Source organism: Lissotriton vulgaris, chromosome 8 (assembly GCF_964263255.1).
Source record: "Lissotriton vulgaris chromosome 8, aLisVul1.2, whole genome shotgun sequence".
In the NCBI taxonomy this organism is placed as follows: Eukaryota; Metazoa; Chordata; class Amphibia; order Caudata; family Salamandridae; genus Lissotriton; species Lissotriton vulgaris.
In genome coordinates, this window is record NC_141696.1 from 747,798,530 (window position 1) to 747,816,051 (window position 17,522).

Sequence of the window (17,522 nt, forward strand, 5' to 3'; positions counted from 1 at the left end):
AGCAGCAGGGTGTCATCTGCAAACATGATTGCAGGCACCCTGCTGCCGGTCAATTTTGGAGCATCGGAGTTGGGGATCCTGTTTAGGTGGGCAACAACCCCGTTCACAAAGATGCAGAACAGAGTTGGCGCAAGCACGCAACCCTGTCTCACACCTCTGCGAACGGGGAACCTTTCGGTTAGTTTGCCACCTTTGCCACACCTTACGCGAGCGTAGTTGTTGTGGTGGAGTCTCATCAGGATTGTCAGGATGTCAGTAGGGACATTCAACTCTTCCATGACTCTCCATAGCCTCGCTCTGGGAACCAAATCAAAGGCGGCACGTAGGTCTACAAAGATGGTATATAGACTGACGCCCTCGATTACAGCTGTTCTCCAGTAGAGGAGATTTAACCTGAAGTTTTTGTCTATGGTTGAAACACCCCCCCTGAATCCTGCCTGGTATGGGGACAAAATTTCCATTTCTTCGGTCCAGGCCTGCAATCGGTTCAGAATCAGTCTACCGAACAGTTTTTGGGATATGTCGATTAGACTGATAGGACGATAGTTGGAAGGGAGCAGGGGGGATCCCTTTTTGTAAATTGGGACCACCTCTGCTCCCCTCCAAGTATCAGGCACCTCCAGTCCCCCCGCAATGGCATTGAATATTAGTGTAAGATAGGGTGCCCATATCCCGGGTTCCTGCTTAAACAGGTCCCCGGGCACCCCATCGAGTCCTGGGGCTTTTCCGGCAGCTAGGCCTTTAATGGCGTCCCTCACTTCTTTTTCGGTGAAAACAACCCTAGTGGGACAGGATGAAATTGTGGGACCATCTCTGTTCTGTTCCCCCCCACCCTCTGCGTACAGGGCCTCAAAGTGGGTCTGCCATACCGTAGGGGCTATATTGGGCTCAATTGCGGAGGATAAATCCTCCGTGCCGTTCGCCACTACGCGCCAAAATTTACGGGAATCTCTAGTTGTTAATGCATTAGTGAGATTTTCCCAGTAATCGTGGTCCCATTCTGCCCTTGCGTTCTCCAGGAGGATTTTATACGATCTTCTCCTGGCGCGGATTTTATCTTTGTTATGGTGTTTCTTTATAGCAAGTAGCAAGTGGGCCTTGGCTTCCCTGCAAGCGGCATTGTACCAAGATGTCTTCGGCTTAGGACCATTCCTTTGCCTTGCAGATGAGAATAGGTCCTGCTCTAGGGTGGTGATGATGCCTGCATGTATTTGTGCAAGCTCTCCTCTAGTAGCATCGTCTAAGACCCTAGTTCCTAGCTGAAAGGCATCCTCCAGTAATGGGATTATCCTTTCATATAGCCGGGATATTTTTTCTGGGTTGCTGGCCAGTTTCTCCCACTTAACCTTCCTACGATTGTTTTCAAGTAGGAGGCCCGTTTTATCTTTGTCCGACCCATTAGTTATTGCCTCTTTCCCAGGTAGGGAATAAGTCAATTCCAGCGAATTGTGGTCACTGTCTAATCTTGGGGTGACTTTAAAGTCGACTATTGCTGGCCACATAAACAGTTTGACCATGATATAATCCAATCTGGATTCGCTGCCGGGTTTATTAAAAGTATGGGTACTTGGTGTATCTGATTTGGTACGACCGTTGCATGCCCTGCCCTTAAACCAAGGTTGAGGGTGAGGGCAGTTATCTGTAGGGCTAAAGGAGTCCAGGCCCGTGGGGGTGGTGCCACCGTCTCAGGTATAAGCCAACATGAATCTTCCTCCAGGGAAGGACCATCACGTAGCCCAGGCAGTGGTTCGTAGTGAGCATTGAAATCGCCTCCTACCAGGCAAGCAAGTTCGCTTGGGATTCCTTCTAAGAGCTTAGCTAGCTCATCCACTGTGCCAGATTCTTTGTGCATTGGAACCGGCCTTGAGTAGATATTGATTACTAGCAACTTCGATGAGTCTGGCCACTCAAGTGAGACAGCCAATAGATCATCAGAAGCGGTCTCTAAATAAGTAGCTTGACAACCTAAGTCCGTGGCTACCCATGTACTTAGTCCCCCAGATGGCCTACCCCTTCCCCCCCATTTAGCTGCTTTAAAGAAGGAGGCAAAACCCGGGAATACTATTTCCTCGCGCGCCCAAGTTTCTTGTAAAAGAATTATATTTTTAGATCTGATGTATGTACCCCATTCTGTGCAGTCTATTTTGCTAGCAAGGCCTGCCACATTCCAAGAAATCACTGTTATTTCTAGTGGTTTGGTGGAGGCCGTGCCCATAGAAACAGAGTTGGTAGTAGTACGCTCGTGGGGCAGCCGTGGATTTGTGGGGACGAGGAACGTACCCTTGGGTCTGTTGTCAGGGGAAGGAGAGGAAGGCGTAACGCTTGGGACCTGTCTGGGATCAACTGTACCAGATGCTACTAAATAAGTATCAGCAGCTGTGACAAATTTGGGCTCGTTTGTGGGAGATATTTGAGTAGCGCTCCCCCCATCAACCGCGTGTCAGTCTACCATTTCAAGACTGCTGTATCGGTTATGGGTAGATAAATAGGCGGGGTAGTGTATTCTATGTGGCCCTGAAATTCCCCTCCTGTGTCCACCACCTCCCCCCCTCCTTCTTGTGACAGTTTCCCAGCCGGCCTCATCCCCATATGTAGGGAACTGCTCTGTTGGTCTTTCCCTGTGTGACGGATAGTTGTTATTCTCCCTGTGACAGTTTTCCCAACCCTCCAGCAGCTCCTGGTGGTACCTCCACCTGTGGTCCTCAAGGTTATACAAATTTGAGGGGTAAAAAAATGAGAGGGGTAATGGTTGGATGGTGCTAGCAAAATCCTCATCAGCAGCACAGGTACAGATATATGCGGCTGTGTTCGGATCTCTGAAGGTGACCAGAATACAGTCACCTCTAATGGATTTCTTAGTGTAGCCCACCCACGTTGCCCTCCTAGCCATGGATATATCGCTAGTAGTTCCTCTCGGTAACGGTCTGTTTACGGAGAGCCAGTTGATTACTTTGTTTTTGAGTGAAGTGGTGGATTCAAATGTGATGGAATTTAGTTCAGGAACCCCCGCCAGAACTAGAGTATAGGGTGCTGCTTCTGGGGGGAGGTTGCTTCTTGTGGTCCCTAGGATCAAGCGGGCAAGGCAAGGGGGTAAGGCCCTGTCGGTAAGGGGACCAAAGATTTGGAACGGCCTCCCCCTCCAGCTTAGGCAGCTTGAAAATCATCTGGCCTTCAGGAAAAAGTTGAAGACGTTTCTGTTTCAGGTCTAGCTTTACAGGTTTCAGAATTGGATTACAGTTATATAACTTGTTCCCTGGTAGGTTTGGCAGTCATATAGCGCGGAGATACTCCCCTGGGAGTCTATTCAAGCGCTCTATAAACACGCAAAATAAATAAATAATATTATAGATTTAGGTTTGGGAGTGGTATTGGGTTTCTCTCCAATAATAGGAGGATCTCTCTTAGCTTTAGCCGGAGGCGGAATATTATCTTTCAGTGGAAGAGTTGATTTTGGGGTAGCAGTTGCCGTTTGTTGGGTAGGGATAGGGGCCTTGTTTACAGCTAGTGATTCAGGAGCGTTGGTTGATACGGGTTGTGAGGGTTTGGGATTAGTTTGTGGGGGCTTATTAATTATTGTTGTGGGAGGACCATTGCCTTTGGTGGGTTTTGGTCCTGGTCCCTCTCTTGTTATTTTGGTCCCACTGTTAACAATTTTCCTTGAGTCGGCAAGTTGCACGGTTGCCTTTTCGATGCTAACTAGTCTAGCTTCGATCTTGATAAGTCTTGCCTCAAGGGGGCTCAGCAGAGACCTAAAAAGTGTGCCTATATCCTCTAAAGTGATGTCGTCTGAGGTAGTGTCTAATGGTGCGTTGCTGCTGAGTTGTGGTAGTGAGGTTGAATTGATCATTCTAGGGGGAGATGGCGGTCCTGATATATCCACCATAAGGGCAGAGGAAGCACCTTTCTCCCTTTTGCCTCTGACTTGCTTGGATTTCGGAGTTTTGGTCCTATGATCTTCATTGTTTTGAGGCCCCTGCTTCTTTTTTGGAATAGCCCCTTCCCTAGTACCCCTATTGCTATCTAAGTTGGTTTCTACAACTTTGGCTGTCTCTATGTTCTCTGTGGTTATAAGCTGGGGAATTTGGGTGTTAGGTAGGGCCATAAGGCTCATGTCCTCAAAGTCACTCGGGACCTCAATAGTGAGCTCGGGGTCGGTGGGATTAGTGACTGGGAGTGGACATGTTGCCTGGTCTGTGCTATGGCTGTTTGGAAGACCAGATCTATTTTCTGGGGTTCTAGCTTGGGCCATAGGGCCCATTGCAAATCTCCTTACCCAGTCTATTTCTTGTGAGATTCTGCGCTCCAGAACCTCGATTTCCTCAATCAAGAGGGAGCCAGCTTTAGCAAAGTAAGTGTCAATAGGGCCTTTAACAGCCCCAGCTGCAGCTAGTGAAGAAGTTTTGCTCCTGGTTTCCCTTGTACACATTTTACTAATGGTTCAAAGACCTTTGGATACAGGCAAAGAGGGGGAGCCCGGACCGGACTCTCACGTACTCGAACGGCCTCAAACGGCCCGCTCTTTGCCCAGTCTTCGCCCTGTGCTCCGTCCCGCGCGCGTCCCGCGTCGCGGTGGAGCTGAGGCCGATGAAGTACGAGAAGGTTGGGGGCTTGGCCGCCGGGGGAAGAGGCAGCAGCTGTGAAGAGCTGGGACTGCTGGTCCTCGCAGTCCCCCGGTAGGCTCCACGCACTGTGCACTTTTAAGTTAACTCGACCTGGGAGCGCGTTATCTCTCCACCGGCTGTGGAGCCGCTCACACCAGGGAGCAGAGGGTCACAGGACAGATGAGCGGCACCCGCGAAGCGGGTGTCGCGAAAGGTAGCAGAGTTAGCAGGGCTGGAGGCAACAAAAGTCTATCTCTCTCCTCACACGCGAAGGGAAAATCCAAAAGGCACCCACTCAGCAGACAGACCCAGGCGTTGATAAGGCTGAAGGCTGGGGGCGTGGCCGCCGGGGGAAGATGCAGCAGCTGTGAAGAGCTGGGGCTGCTGGTCCTCGCAGTCCCCCGGTAGGCTCCACGCACTGTGCACTTTTAAGTTAACTCGACCTGGGAGCGCGTTATCTCTCCACCGGCTGTGGAGCCGCTCACACCAGGGAGCAGAGGGTCACAGGACAGATGAGCGGCACCCGCGAAGCGGGTGTCGCGAAAGGTAGCAGAGTAAGCAGGGCTGGAGGCAACAAAAGTCTATCTCTCTCCTCACACGCGAAGGGAAAATCCAAAAGGCACCCACTCAGCAGACAGACCCAGGCGTTGATAAGGCTGAAGGCTGGGGGCGTGGCCGCCGGGGGAAGAGGCAGCAGCTGTGAAGAGCTGGGGCTGCTGGTCCTCGCAGTCCCCTGGTAGGCTCCACGCACTGTGCACTTTTAAGTTAACTCGACCTGGAAGCGCGTTATCTCTCCACCGGCTGTGGAGCCGCTCACACCAGGGAGCAGAGGGTCACAGGACAGATGAGCGGCACCCGCGAAGCGGGTGTCGCGAAAGGTACTAGAGTAAGCAGGGCTGGAGGCAACGAAAGTCTATCTCTCTCCTCACACGCGAAGGGAAAATCCAAAAGGCACCCACTCAGCAGACAGACCCAGGCGTTGATAAGGCTGAAGGCTGGGGGCGTGGCCGCCGGGGGAAGATGCAGCAGCTGTGAAGAGCTGGGGCTGCTGGTCCTCGCAGTCCCCCGGTAGGCTCCACGCACTGTGCACTTTTAAGTTAACTCGACCTGGGAGCGCGTTATCTCTCCACCGGCTGTGGAGCCGCTCACACCAGGGAGCAGAGGGTCACAGGACAGATGAGCGGCACCCGCGAAGCGGGTGTCGCGAAAGGTAGCAGAGTTGGCAGGGCTGGAGGCAACGAAAGTCTATCTCTCTCCTCACACGCGAAGGGAAAATCCAAAAGGCACCCACTCAGCAGACAGACCCAGGCGTTGATAAGGCTGAAGGCTGGGGGCGTGGCCGCCGGGGGAAGAGGCAGCAGCTGTGAAGAGCTGGGGCTGCTGGTCCTCGCAGTCCCCCGGTAGGCTCCACGCACTGTGCACTTTTAAGTTAACTCGACCTGGGAGCGCGTTATCTCTCCACCGGCTGTGGAGCCGCTCACACCAGGGAGCAGAGGGTCACAGGACAGATGAGCGGCACCCGCGAAGCGGGTGTCGCGAAAGGTAGCAGAGTTAGCAGGGCTGGAGGCAACGAAAGTCTATCTCTCTCCTCACACGCGAAGGGAAAATCCAAAAGGCACTGTTTTCTCTTCTAATTTGTTGTAACAGTATTTCAAATAACTTTATCGGTAGCCCACTGAAACTGACCTTCTAGCAACAAATAAGCACCTAATTGTTGCCACTTATCACTGTTTTCCTTTTTCCTTTTTAAATATAAATCAACATTCCTAGTTTGACTTCTATAGTGAGTATGTTGTCAACAAATGCAAACATAGTTTGGTTTTTCAGATGAAACTCTCTTAAACTTTTCAATTCTTTCTACAAACTCATCAATACTAATCTCTTTCCAAAGTTCTTAAACACCTGCACGTATCAAGCTCTCACTTTCTCTACACTCATCTTGTGAACCAAAAAGCCGAAACTGTATATCATCACAAACGTTTTGTACATCTGATACTGAACTGTGCAAAAGAGCTGGGTTCATTGCAATAAATCATAATGCAGGAGTTTTTACATAGTAGAGCCTCCTTACTAACTTCCAAATTTCTGAGTGGTGTACTGCTAACATTCTTAAATAATGAAAAGGACTCTGACGCACTTTTCTTGAAAGACAAGCTAGGAAATGACCCTGTAAGTTAGTATATTTTCTTATTTCACATAGATCTAGTCCTTGTAACATCTAATCTTCTGTTTAAGACTTTTGGCTGCATATTCTCATAAAACATTCCAAATATTTCAAAAGATTCCTGTTGAATACTGCTAAAATCCCACATACACACAGGAGCTTGTGTATGCTTCCCTTGAACTTTTCCAGCTATTACTTCTTCCACAGTCCTAGCAACCATTTTTTCTTTTGGAATGGGACAACCATCTTTCATCTCATAGCATCGACCACTAGTATCAACTCCATGTACAAATGTGTACTGTTGAAAATAGCTTTCTTCATTTAAAAAATGCTCAGTACTAGAAGTGTGATTCCATTCAGCAGTAAAAATTTTACAAAAATTACTTCCATTAAGAAGTCTTTTTCTTTTGCTTTTCTCTTTAATAAACACCATTTTCTTATCCAATGTTCTCATTCTGTGCAAAACTATTATAAATAATTTTCGTTTCAATTCAAAAGCTGTATCTACTACACTCTCAATGTGTTGCTTCTTCTTATACGCTGCTGATATTTTTATATACTTTTTACAATCTTTAAATACATTTTGAATTACTCTACTTCAAAACATTTGAATACGTATCTCTTTAAAATGTTTTGTTATTCTTATAAAATGTGTTGTTTTTCAAAAAACTAATGTTTTTTACCATTAAAAGTCTTCTTTTCCTTGTGCTTTGTTGTAACACTTTTCTTTTTCCTTCCACTATTATTGTCTTTCTTTAATCTCTCTGCAACTGTTTCAAGAAACTCTTTAGTGCTTTTACCAGAACAGACTTTATCCTGAGGAACATTTTGGTCTTTTTTTTTTTCGTCACAAAGAATATCCAGTTACAATGTGTACAGCAGTTTTTATTGTAAGAGAGCTCCCCCCCCCAGCACCATATTTTACAATCTGTACATTCTTTCCAAACAAGCGTATTCAGCACAACAGGGAAAATTAAAAGAGGAAGAAAAAGAAAGATAGGAAATACCGGATAAGAAAGAAGAGTAGAGAAAGAAAAACATCAGAAAGAACCTTTGTATAATCAGCAGAATCTTGCTGGACATTGAAGGGGAGGCCCTTGGGTATGTCAGACCGTTAAAACACCAGAAGCAAGGGTTACGAGAGGCAAGGCGTCTTCAATTTTGCACCCCCTCCATCCAATTTCCCAGCTGTTCCCAAACCGCCACTCATATTTTCCTGGCGCGTTTACCTTTTTTTGCCTAAATAGCCTTTTCTAGCTTACACGTAGCAAGCAATCTGGCCTGCCATTGTGCGAACGAGGGTCTTTTTCTAATGTACTCTTTTTACTTTCCTTTAAGTAGTTCTGTTTTCTTTGTTTTTAATTAATTAATTAAAGAGAGTTTGTAGAGCACCTGGTTACACTGACTAGTGTGTCCCCGCGCTGAGGTCAGAAAGAGCTACAGATAGGAATCGAAGAATGGTCCAGTGAAGCTCCTAGGAAATAGTGTTTTAATCCTGGAAAAGCCACGTTTTCAGCTTTTTTCTAAAGATGTTCTCTGACTGTTCCATACGGAGGTCAAGGGGAAGAGCGTTCCATTGCTTGGCGGCCAAGTAGCGGAAAGAACGGCCTCCCATTCTCGTTCTTTTTATAACTGGGACTTTCACCAGTCCAGCGCCCTGGGAACGCAGGGCTCTAGTAGGCGTGGAAGGGGCCAGTAGGTTGTGCAAGTACCATGGGCCTTTCCTCAACAGAATTCGTTGGCCAATACACAGAGTTTTAAATATAATTCTTTCCCCTATAGGGAGCCAGTGGAGAGTAGTTCGGGCCTTTTTGGATGAGGCTCTCCTGGGAAGCATCAGGACCAGGCGGGCAGCGGCGTTTTGGATGTACTGTAATCTTTTGCGCTCTTTTTATTGGCCCCCTATTTAGAGTGCATTCCCATAGTCCAAGCGAGAGGTGACAAATGCGTGGACTTGAGTTTTCCTGGTAGCTACTGGGAGCACATCTAAGATTTTCCGAAGGGCCTTCATTATGCCAAAGCACTTTCCTGCCACCGTCCTGGTATGGTGATAATAGGAAAGGGTGGGGTCTAGCCATATCCCCAGGTTTTTAACCTCCTCCTTTGGGACAGGGGTGGTGCCCAGAGTTTGCGGCCACCAACTCAGCGACCATATTGTAGGGGCGTTTCCTACAATGAGGACCTCAGTTTTGCCGCCATTCAGCTTTAGACAGTTGTTAGCCATCCAGACTGAGAGCTCTTGAAGGCAAGCCGAGAAGTTGGTGGCAGCTTCTTCCTGGGATTAAGTCAAGGATACGACAAGCTGCGTGTCATCCGCGTATGACACGATACTGATGCCATATTTATCAATTATGTTAGACAGAGGGTCGATGTACAGATTAAAAAGCGTAGGGCTGAGTATCGATCCCTGGGGTACCCCCTGACCTAATCTAATTTTCTTTGAGTAATACTGCCCTTGGGATACTTGAAAGCTCCTGTCCTGTAGGAAGGAATTTAGCCATTTCAGAGCCAAGTTTGGTCATTCCGCTCTCTTTAAAGCGCTGAATCACTATGGGATGAGCCACGGTGTCGAAGGCAGCGCTAAGATCCAACAGAATCAGTGCCACCATCTGTCCAGCATCGACCAGCCAACAGATGGTTTCAGTGGACAGAAACAGTGCCGACTCTGTGAAATATGAGGCTCGGAAGACCGATTGCGTGGGGTGGAGTAGGCTGGCTTGATTCATGTGATCAGTTATCTGAGCATTAACCACCTTCTCCGTTATCTTCGCGAAGAGAGGTAGGAGAGATATGGGTCAAAAATTCTCCAGTTGGCTGGCACTAATCCCACGTTTATTTTTAATAGGGACAACCACTGCCTTCTTCCATTTTTGGGGGACTACTCCTTCCTCAAAGGAGAGTTTGATAAGGTGTCTAATGTATGACCCTAAAATGTCCATACTCTCCCTCATATTTCTCAGTTTAATGGGGTCTTTTGAGGAGCCTGACTTGATGTTCAAAGCTATGGGTTTTAAGTCATCTAGGGAGGGGAGGCTGAAACTGGGAAGACAGGAAGCTTCTTTCAGATTGCATACTCCCTTCCAGCCAACTTCCAACTACGGGCCTCCTCCGGGAAAGTAGAGTAGATCTTCTCTACTTTATCCGAGAAGTAGTCTGCCAAAAAAATTGCAAGACCCAACGGAGGCTTTACTAGGGGCAGAGGTTCTGTCCAGGGACAAAAGCTCTTTAAAAATCACAAATAGTTCTCGCAAGGAATTGTCGGCAAGTTCAATCTTCATATTGTAGTGTGCCGCTCGAGTCTTCCTTATGAGAGAGTGATACATCTTTAGATTGGTTTTATATGTGGCCCTCCTTTCTTCCGAGAAATCTTCCCTCCACCTACGCTCCAGATGTTTACCGACAGATTTCACTGCCTTCAGCTCCTCATTGAACCAGGGCGTGGATCTGGATTGTCTCCTAGGAGGGTTAGTGGCCCATGGTATCACCTTGTCAAGTGTCTCACAGATGCATTGATCTTGAGCAGTCCAGGCCATTTCAACATCGCTCCCTCCAGGGTGCACCCCCTGCTGAAGAGCAAGATTAAACTTGGTAGCCGTAAACTTGGACCACTTCCTCTGGGGTTTGCTAGTGTCTGATTTTGGCCTACCTTGGGCCTTGAGTATTGGAATTCTAAAGGGGATGATATAGTGATCAGTCCAAGGGACTGGGATAGGAGTATCAACCTGGAGCTCTCCCCTGTTTGCAAAGATGGGGTCTAGTAAGTGCCCATGCTGATGATTTGGGAGGGTGGATTGTAATATTAATTGGAGTGCTTCCAGCTCCTGGCTGAGCCCTTGCGCTGGGGCATTATCCCTCTAGTCAAAGTGTAGGTTAAGATCACCCAACACCATCACCTTAGCATGGGATGCCTCAGGGTAGCCATGCGCTATAGAAGAGCGTACTCATTCATTCACTCATTCATAACGTAGTGCTAGTTGGATGACGTGCTCCCTGAGACTGATAGCAAACTGTGAGGCTGGGCCCGGTGGCCGGTATATCAGGAGGCCCTTAATGACATAGATATTGTCCACTGTGATAGTAAGGAGCCCTGCCTAACTGGTATCTATTGACATCCTCTCCAGGGCACATTCCACCGCTAGTTTATGGATCATAGCTATCCCACCCCCTCTGCTTCCAGGGCGATCAAGTCTAAGGATCCCATAATTCAGGCGGAGGGCTTGAAGAATGTCTAGAGCAGAGTCTTCGTTCAGCCATGGTTCAGTTAGTAACATGATGTCAGGTTGGGTGTCCATGAGAAAGTCACAAAGCTTGTGTTTATGCTTGCTTAGGGACCTACAGTTAACCAGTACCATGTGGAACTCATATTCCTTGCCGGCTGCCCCTGGTAGGTTGTCAGTGCATAGGGGCAGTGATTGCATTTTTGCTCCCTATATACTGTGCACACATATGTTAGTTATGAAGGAGCGCATCCTATGGAGTTCCTCAGAGAAGCAGGTGGGAAAGCTCATAAAATGGGCAGGGGTTCTGGCCCCGGGCCCCGGCAGGCCACGGATGGGTGCAGACGGGCTTGCCTCTGGAGTGCCTTCGGCGTGCCGGCGGCACGCCTGCTGCATGTGTCCGATGCACGTTCTTCCTGTCATGTGCCCTAAATAGCCCCTCCTGCCTGCACACTAGACCGCTGACTGGGCCTGTCGCAGGGCGCCCGGAAGTCCTACTCCTTTATCCCTGCCCTCCGTTCAATCAGCACAGGACACGCCGTGACGGACCGGACGGGCAGATTTCAGGAAGCAGGTAAAAGATTACAATTTTAAAAACAGACAGCGTATAATTTTTTTAAAAATACCATCCAGCACTGACACATGCCACAAAACAAGTCCTGCACTAGCAGCTTCTGACAGACTCTGCCGCCGTCTGTCTGACCGCAGCGCGCCCTCCTCGGCAAGTGCCCTAAATAGCCCCTCCTGCCTGCACACTAGACCTCTGACTGGGCATGTCGCAAGGCACCCAGAAGTCCTACTCCTTCCTCCCTGCCTTCCGTTCAATCGGCACAGGACACGCCGTGACAGCCCGGGCGGGAGGATTTCAGGAAGCAGGTAAAAGATTACAATTTTAAAAACAGACAGCATGTAATTTTTAAAACAATAGCATCCAGCGCTGACACATGCCACAAAACGAGTACCGCACCAGCAGCTTCTGACAGACTCTGCCACCGTCTGTCTGACCATAATTTGTTGTCTTCTCTTTTCATGTTTTCTTGCCATCTTCAATTTGAGATTCAAACTAAATAATTTTGTAAATAACAAAGAACAATTTCAAAAGTTTGTTACATCAATTATAAAATTTAAATTAATTACATGTCAATATTCATAATAAATAGTAAGCAATTACTTACAATTACATTGCTATTCTCTGTATAACAAACACAAAAACTGAAGTGTAGAAACAAGCAAAAGAACTGCAGAAAGCGGTAAAAAGGTACTGAAAGAGAAAGAAAGGGACAGAAAGAAAAAAAAAGATAAGAAACAGAGAAAAGAAATACAAAAGGAACAACACTCATACTGAAAAATGTGAGAAATGCGAAAGAGGCAACAGAGGCGCAGAAAGAGACAATAGGGGTGCACAAAGAAACAACAAAGGTACACAAACATGCAAGAAAAGGGTACAAAGAGGCAAAAGAGAGGCAGAAAGAGGTAAGGGAAGTGCAAAACAGGGAATACGGGTGCAGAGAAAGGCAAGAGAGGTGCAGAAAAAAGCTTGAGAAGAACAGAAAAAAGCAAGAAAAGTGTATAAAGAAACAACTGATGTTCAAAAACAAACAACATAAGTACATAAAGTGGCAAGACAACTGCAGAAAGAGGAAGACATGTGCAGTAAGAGGCAGGGGAGACGCAGAAGAGGCAGGAGTGCTGCACAAAGAGGCAATAGAAGTACAAAAAGAGGGAAGAAGGGAAAGAAAGAGGCAAGAGGAGTCCAGGAAGAAGAAACAGAGGTGCACAAAAAACAACAGAGGTGCAGAAAGAGGAAAAAGGGTACAGAAAAAGAGAAGAGAGATTCAGAAAGTGACAAGAGAAGTGCAAAAAAAGCAGGAGACATGTACAAAATTGGCAAGAGTGCTACACAAACAGGTGAGCAAGGTGCATAAAGAGGGAAGAGGGGTTCAGAAAAAGGCATGATCGGTGCAGAAACAGGCAAAAGAGGAATAGAAGAAGGAAAGAAGTGTACAAAAAGTGGCAAGAGGATTGCACAAAGAAGCAAAAGCAGTGCAAAAAGGCAAGAGATGTGGAAAATGGGTCAAGAGACGTACAGAAAGAAGCAAGAGAGGTACAAAAAAGGGCAAAAGCGGTACACAAAGAAGCAATGGACGTATTAAAAGAAGCAAGAGAAGTGCAGAAAGAAGCAAGTGAGCTCCAGAAACAAGCAACTCAGGTGAACAAAGAACTTAAAGAGGTGCAGAAACAGTCAAAAGAGGTAGAGAAAGAAGCAAAAGAAGTACAGAAAGAAACAAGAAAAGTACAGACACATGCAACAAAAGTGCTGAAAGAGACAAAAGAAGTACAGAAAAAGGCAGGAGATGTGCCAAAAGTGGCAAAGAGGTGCTGAAAGATACAAAAGTAATGCACAAAGAGGCAAGAGGGGTGCACAAACAGGCAACAGAGGTGCAGAAAGTAGAAAGAACAGAGCAGAAGGAGGCAAGAGGAATGCAACAAGAAGTAACAGAAATGCAGAAAAAGGCAGGAGAGGTGGAGATAGAGGCAAAGAGGTACAGAAAAAGGTAGGAGAAGTGCAGAAACAAACAAGACACATGAAGAAAGAAACAAGAGAGGTTTAGAAATTGGCAAGAGAGGTGCTGAAAGAAGAAGAAAATATGCAGAAAGACTCAAGAGACATGCACAAAGAGATAGGAAGGGTGCAGAAAGAGGCAAGTGAGGTGCAGAGAGATGGAAAATGGGTGCAGTAAGAGGCAAGAGGGTTGCAGAAAGAAGCAATAGAGATAAAGAAAGTACCAAGAGAAGTGCAGAAAGAGCAAAGAGAACTGCATAAAGAAGTAAGCCAAGCGCAGAAAGAGACAAGTGAGGTATAGATAAAGGGTAGAAGGGTACAGAAAGAGCCAAGAGGACCATATAAAAAAGTATGACAAGCACAGAAAGAGGCGAATGAGGGACAAACACAGGGAAGACGGGTGCAAAAAGAAGCAAGAGAGGCGCACAAAGAGGCAAGAGAGGTACACAAAGAGGCAATAGAGGTGTGAAAGAGGGAAGATGATTGTAGAAAGAGACAACACAGGTGCAGAAAGAGGCAAGATGAGTGCCAAGAGAACCAAGAGTTGTGCAAAAAGTAGCAAGTGAAGTGTAGAAAGAAGCAACAGTGGTGCAGAAAGAGGCAAGATGGCTGCATAAAGAATCAAGAGTTGCACAGAGAGGTACAGAAAGAGCAAAGAGAACTGTATAAAAAAGTAAGCCAAGCACAGAAAGAGACACATGAGGTACAGAAAAAGGGAAGAAGGTTACAGAAAGAGCCAAGAGGACTGTATAAAAAAAGTATGACAAGCACAGAAAGAGACAAGTGAGGGACAAAAACAGGGAAGAGGGGTGCAAAAAGAAGCAAGATAGGTGCATAAAGAGGCAAGAGAGGTGCACAAAGAGGCAATAGAGGTGTGAAAGAGGGAAGAGGAGTGTAGAAAGAGACAACACAGGTGCAGAAAGAGGCAAGATGAGTGCCAAGAGAACCAATAGTTGTACAGAAAGTAGCAAGTGAAGTATAGAAAGAAGCAACAGAGGTGCAGAAAGAGGCAAGAGGTCTGCATAAAGAATCAAGAGTTGCACTGAAAGGCAAGTGAGGTGCAGGAAGATGCAAGAGAAGTGCAGAAACAAGCAAGAGAGGTATGGAAAGAGGCAAGAGAGCTGCAGAAAGGGGGAAGAGGGGCACAGAAAGTAGCAAAAGAGGCGCAGAAAGAAACACAAGAAGTGCAGAAAGAAGCAACACAACTCCAGAAATTCAAAACAGCAATCTTTGCAATGTTACTGTTGTAAGTCTCACCATATTCCTGCTTTACTATTCAGCGACTACTCAGAGTGTTGGGCCCACCCAAATATAAAACAGCAACCCTTCATATATCACTGTTGTAAGTCTCACAATATTCCTGATAACATGCATGCTTTATTGTTCAATTACTTAAAATCGTTACAATATACTGTCATTATCAAAAAGAAAAGAGTTAAAATCCCACGCCTGTTACTACAAACTGGTAGGGCGTAAAACCTAAAAACTGATATCAAAACTGGCTGTAAAGTGCAAATGCATTAGACTTAGAGGGGAATTTTGTCAAAGTTTCTCTTGCTTGCTAGCCGACTGGTTTCTTTTTGTAACTCTTTTTTTTGCGTCAGTGCGGCTCGGATTGATTCTGTAAATTTCCCCAGCCGCGTGACTGTTTGAGCTGTTTTAGCAGAGAAACACAAGTCTGAGACTTCTCTGAATCATACAAGACCATGGGCTATGCAGATAGGAAGAACTAGTTTGAGCCTCTCACTGGCTAACTTAGGGCAACAGCACAGCAGATGGAGCCAGGATTCACAATGGTAATTACATAGTCAACATACAGCTAAATTGTCCTGCCGGGTCCAAGCTTGGTTAAAGTCCACAATCGCCAATGCAAGAAGTCTCATGTAGGTGATTTTTTGCTGGGCCGGGACTGTCAGTGCTTGCTCGAAATAAGGCTGCGGTTTTCCCACTATGTAGGAGGTATCCAGTGATGAGAGATTGGATTGATGGTGTGAGCTTTCCAGATCTCTTTCATGGGATATTTTCTTGGCCTGTCTATTCACTGTTTTTTTCCATGCAGCAACTGGAATGTTTAGGTTGTGCAAATTGTGCACATCTATTTCTAACAATTTTGTGGCTGCTGTCAACTGCATCTGCCATGGGGATCCACCTTCTTAGAATATTGTTTTCATTTGTGCATTCAGAGATGTTGGCGAAGCTCGCAAGGTGCTAATGTCATATTTTAAAATGTCCCCTGAGCAGGTAATGTCCGGACGGGTGAGTCCCAGCTCCAGCCTTACTCTTGCTTTCCTGGCCTGTCGTGGGATGCCTAGTACCTTCTTGTATACAGAAATTTGGTGGCTCATAAGGAATTTAGTGAGAGCACCAGGGAAGACTAGGTGGCCGTTGTTAATGGAGGGCACTACTTTTACTTATTAGACTTTCAATATAGGTTTTGCTGTGTAGTCTTCGATTGAGATTTCTCAGGCTACAGTTAATACCGGCCCACTTACTTCTTAAATATTTCAGATGGCCTGAGGGTTTGGGCCCTTCCGATAGCCTGAGACCCAAATAGTTGTAGCTTTTGCAAGTTCTAAATTGCAGGTCACCTGGGTGCCATTGAGCTGTCTTCTTTCAACAGTGCTTCCCAAAGATTATTATCCCGGTCTTCTCCTAATTCACCAAGAGATTGTTTTTTTTATTAAATCTGTGCAGGGCTTCTAAGGCTTTCTGTACGCCTGTCCTAGTGTGATCCATAAGAACAATGTCATCAGCCTATTGGAGAATTTAGAGCCGCACGTTCCCCAGCCTTGGTGTTAGTAGATTTGCCCCCTCCAGGGTTTTCCCCAGATCGGCTGTACAGATATTAAAAAGTAAAGGGGCAAGAATGCACCCTTGTTTGAGGCCATTGTTGCTTGGAACCTTAGTTGTTACGAACGTTTGGCTGGTTTTAATATGCACCCAGGTCCCCTCAAAAAGGGCAATTATTGCCTTTAACAGTTTTGAGGAATGCCCAACTTGTTAAGTTTTTCCCATAGCTTCCCACGGTGTAATCCACAAAGCAGCAAAACAAAGGTAGTTGTGATGTCTGGGTCGCACATAGTGACAAGTGTCCCAGTACTGGGATGTTGTCTATGGTGGAGCTTTGGGGCCTGAAACCAGATTGGAAGAAATGAAGGATATTATGATCCTTTGCCCAGGTTTCTAGTTCCTTCAACAGTAATCTGCCTATGCTTTTGCTTCTATATCTAAAAGAACGACAAGCCGATAATTTTCAGGTTTTGTGCGGTCCCCTTTTTTGTGAATTGGAAAGAGTATTGACCTTTCCTCTAGGATGGAACGGTAGAAGTGGCAAATGCGTACTTAAAAAGTGGTGTTAACTGATCTGCCCAGAATATGTGAGAGGCTTTAGGCACTGCTTCTAAAATTGTAAATTGTAAATTGATACTTGTATAGCGCACTACTCACCCGCAAGGGTCTCAAGGCGCTTGTACAAATACCGCTGTGGAACCCATCTTGGCTTTCCCTGTGAGGCGTCCACTCCTGGGCACCCCCGAGGTGGAGGTCAGGCATCCTTAGCGTTGTGGGGGTCGTTGTGGAGATTAAGCAAGCTATTGCCCAGAGTTGCAGAGTGGGACTCCATGATTGGAATAGGCACCGAGGCGAGAATGATCAGGTCCGTGGAATTTTGAGCCCAAGACCCGCCGAGGCGGGGAATTGAACCCTGGTCCCGGGCTAGACCTCTGCATCAGTGTCTGCAGCTCTAAACATTGAGCCACACTGCTCCACTTCTGGGACTCTATTGGCACACGGCGCAACATCTGACCTAATTTTTTTAATTAGGTTGGGTATCTCGACCTTGGTGATAACAGGTAATTTGCCATCTTTATGGGTTACTGGGGGAGTTTGTTGCATTTGGGTGTCAGTCATTTTCTGCTGTATTGTACAGACCCTCCAGGATATCGCGATTTCGTGATTTGCCGCGAAATCGGCACTTT